The sequence below is a fragment of the Chanodichthys erythropterus genome, chromosome 9, assembly GCF_024489055.1.
Source record: "Chanodichthys erythropterus isolate Z2021 chromosome 9, ASM2448905v1, whole genome shotgun sequence".
Taxonomy (NCBI): domain Eukaryota; kingdom Metazoa; phylum Chordata; class Actinopteri; order Cypriniformes; family Xenocyprididae; genus Chanodichthys; species Chanodichthys erythropterus.
Window position 1 is genome coordinate 8660364 of NC_090229.1, and position 3537 is coordinate 8663900.

Here is a 3537-nt window from a genome sequence, read left to right on the forward strand (position 1 = left end):
TGTGAGATTTCTGCAGAAATCCTTGAAATCAAAATTTGATATAGGTTATTCTGTTCATTTGCTTTCATAAAATTGTCATGTTTTTGTATATATATATATATATATATATATATATATATAAAAAAAAAAAAAATCATTTAAAGGGATAGTTTACCAGACACCCTCTGTTTGTTGCAAATCTGTATGAATTTCTTTCTTAAAGATATTTTGATGAATATGAGAAACCAAACAGTTGATGGGCCTCATTGACTGCTATAGTATGAAATAAAAGAAATTCATACAGGTTTGGAACACATTGAGGATTAGTAAATGATAACAGAATTTTCATTTTTGAGTGAACTATCCCTTTATACACTATAGCTGTGTCCCAATTCAGAGGCTGTATTCTTCATAGGCTGCATTCGAAGGCCAGAAAGGAAGCATATTTCATTTGGGCCTACTACTATGAGCATGTATAAAATTATAATTATGTGACCTTAATTTTACTAAATCATCACATTTTTAAGAGTTACTATTTGTTTTAAAAAGAATTGTGGTTTTAAATTTTACAATAAGATCCAAGTTTTCTGTTCTGTTTTTATTTTGCTATATTAAGCTGTAAACTCAAATATTGCACTGTTTAGAAACTTTGCAGTCTTTTCATTTTGACCTGTGTTATTTTATTTGCTTGCTTTGAAAATGGCTTTTATCAATTTTTCAATTTTATAGATTTATTTCACAATAAAGTAATTGACAGTTCTGGCTCTTTTGTTCACTGTTATGGATGCTCTTTAAATCTCCATTAAATGTGAAAAGAGCTGGAGAGTGAAACGGTGTCAGTGGAGATGCAGTGCTCTGGTGCTGTGTGTTAAACTGTATCGTTCTGTAACACCTATAGTTTGATTCACAGCACAAGAGTTTGCTCTCTGAGTTTCATCAGGAATTCCCCTTCTAAATCCCACACGATCTGTGTATTTAATTGCAAAAATGTCTGATTACATTTGACATCTGCTCACTACACATAGTAACAGCTGGCGTGTACTATAACTAGTAGTACTAGTGTATTTCGGTGACGTCTTCCTGTGGCCGGTGAAGTTCACATGTCATCTGCTTTACCCAGAGGGGCTCATTTGTAAGTGGTTTGTGTAAACAGAACATGCTTCTTTTGAAGAGAACTGACCATGTGTCTTCAGGGGCCAGAATCTCTGAATAGAACATTCCGAAATTCAAATGAGGATTATCTAGGATTTGTTTGAACATTCTCTACAGTTCCGTGAAAACACAGCTTGTTTAAGAAGATTAATTATGCCTGTGCTGATTTGTGCTGAACTAATGCGTGTGAAATAATGGGTGGACATTTTATCTTTTGTTTATATTGTTGTTTTGAACTTGTATTATTTTTAAAAAGGACATATAATTTCCTGGAGTTTTTTTCTATGAGAATCAGTTTGCACTCCGATTCTGAGAGATGTGAATGATGCAGCAGACCATTGCAATCTGACATAAACATTTGGTCTGAAATTGAATCGAATTTTCATGATGCATTCTTTAATCAGTGTTTGGAAAAGTTAACTTTAAAAGTGTTTTAACATTGCTTGCATTTTTATGTTTTTAACATTGCTTGAACTATTTAAAATAAGTTAAGCAATTTTCTAACTTTTTTTTTTTATAAGTTATACAAGATTCAACTCATTTTTAAAATCAGTGTAATACTTAAAAATATGTATGTACTTTAATGTACTTAAAAATTTAAGGCAGTAACTTTTTTTTTTTTTTTACTTTTTTTTTTTAAGTGTAGTGTTATGTGTACTATTTCTCACTTGGACTGGGCTTAATTGTTTGTTTTTTATTAACAACAGCAAAAAGTTTATATTTTTGAAATGAATAAGCCTCAGACTGAAGGAAATGCAAATTCACCCCTGTACAGTAGAGGGCGCTGCTCAAAAAAAACTTTAATATCTGCAGCCATTCTGGATTGCAGAAGATTAAGACACAGGAGAAGAAAGTTCATCACTCTGGCTGAGTCCGAAATCGCATATTCTCTTGAGTAGTACTTACGGTATAAGTAATTACCGCTAAAAAAATACATTCTTAATAGTAAGAATCTGTGTAGTATGAATAATCTGGATGTACTAAATGTGTTACTCTGCTTCACTGCCATTTATAAATCCTCTCCCATGGCCTTATGGGATAGTAAAGTGTCTGTTGTATGGACACTTCAGGATCTCGGCAGAAGAAATGTCTTGAACGACAATAGCCATCATTTTTACACAGCGCACACAATGCCTCTGTTTCTCACTCCTGATTTTTGTCAACAAAGCGACAGAAGAGGTGTTAGTAAATATATGTTACTTATTTTAAAAAAAAAGTAAGTCAGATATTTTGTTGTAAATTTAAAAGTAATGTTTTACTTTACTCATTACTTGACAAAAGTAATCTGATTACATATCTCATGTTACCTGCAAAGCATTGCACTATCTATAATAGGCCTTCTTTAAAATTTTCTTAACATTCAGTAGATCATAAACCTAATAACTCTCATAAACAGCTTTCATGCACAATATCATCAGTGAGTGGCATTCAGAAATATAATCAAGCTGTCGTCTCATATGATGCTTTGCTCAATGTTTCCATGAGTCTAGACGCACTGTTCTGTACTGTGAGAGCAGAAATAACCTTCAAAACATGCCTGTGGATTGGTGGTATAAGCAGTTGTTGGCTGTGAGATTGTGGTTTTCCATAACAGCGAAGATTTATTAGCAGTAGTGCTGCTGCTGGCAGTAACACAGATCCATTGGTTCTTCGGTCGCTGATTCATGGCATCTGTCCCTCAAAGCCTTATGGGATACTGGAGAGAGTGATGTCATGTGGAGTGATGTCTGATTTTTATGTTTCCACATTATATGATTTTATTTCATGAATATATTGAATATTGTGAAGTATTATTACAATTTAAAATAACTGTTTTCCTATTTGGTACTTTTATTCGTCAAGGATGCATCAAATTGATTGACAGTAAATACATTTATAATGTTACAAAAGACTTCTATTTCAAATAAATGTTCTACTTTCTATTCATCAAATAATCTTTTTAAAAAAAGTAGCATGATTTCTAATACAACTTATTATTGATAATAATAAGATCCATTAATAATAATTCATCATCAATAATATTTGTTAAAAATTGAGTTTTAAATCAGCAAATCGATAACAATTCACCATTACAACAAATATGATTTGTGTCTCAATTGCAATGCATAAAAGTTTATGGTATCCTACAAACCAAATCCTGAAACTCTTTTTGCAAATTAAATAAAAAAAATTATAATAAAAAATATACATTTTATACATTTGCATAAAAAAGTAATGGTCTTAATAGTGAATATATCATAGACTTTCTGTTGCATTTATAGGATAAAATTATAATTTTAAAATATAGTTGTGATTGGTTCAGCCACTGTGGTGGATGATATTTTAGTGTCATCGTAAAACACATAAAAGTCAAGTTGTCGAGTCTGCCAATGAAGTACAGAAGTTCAAAGAACATTTTTAACATGC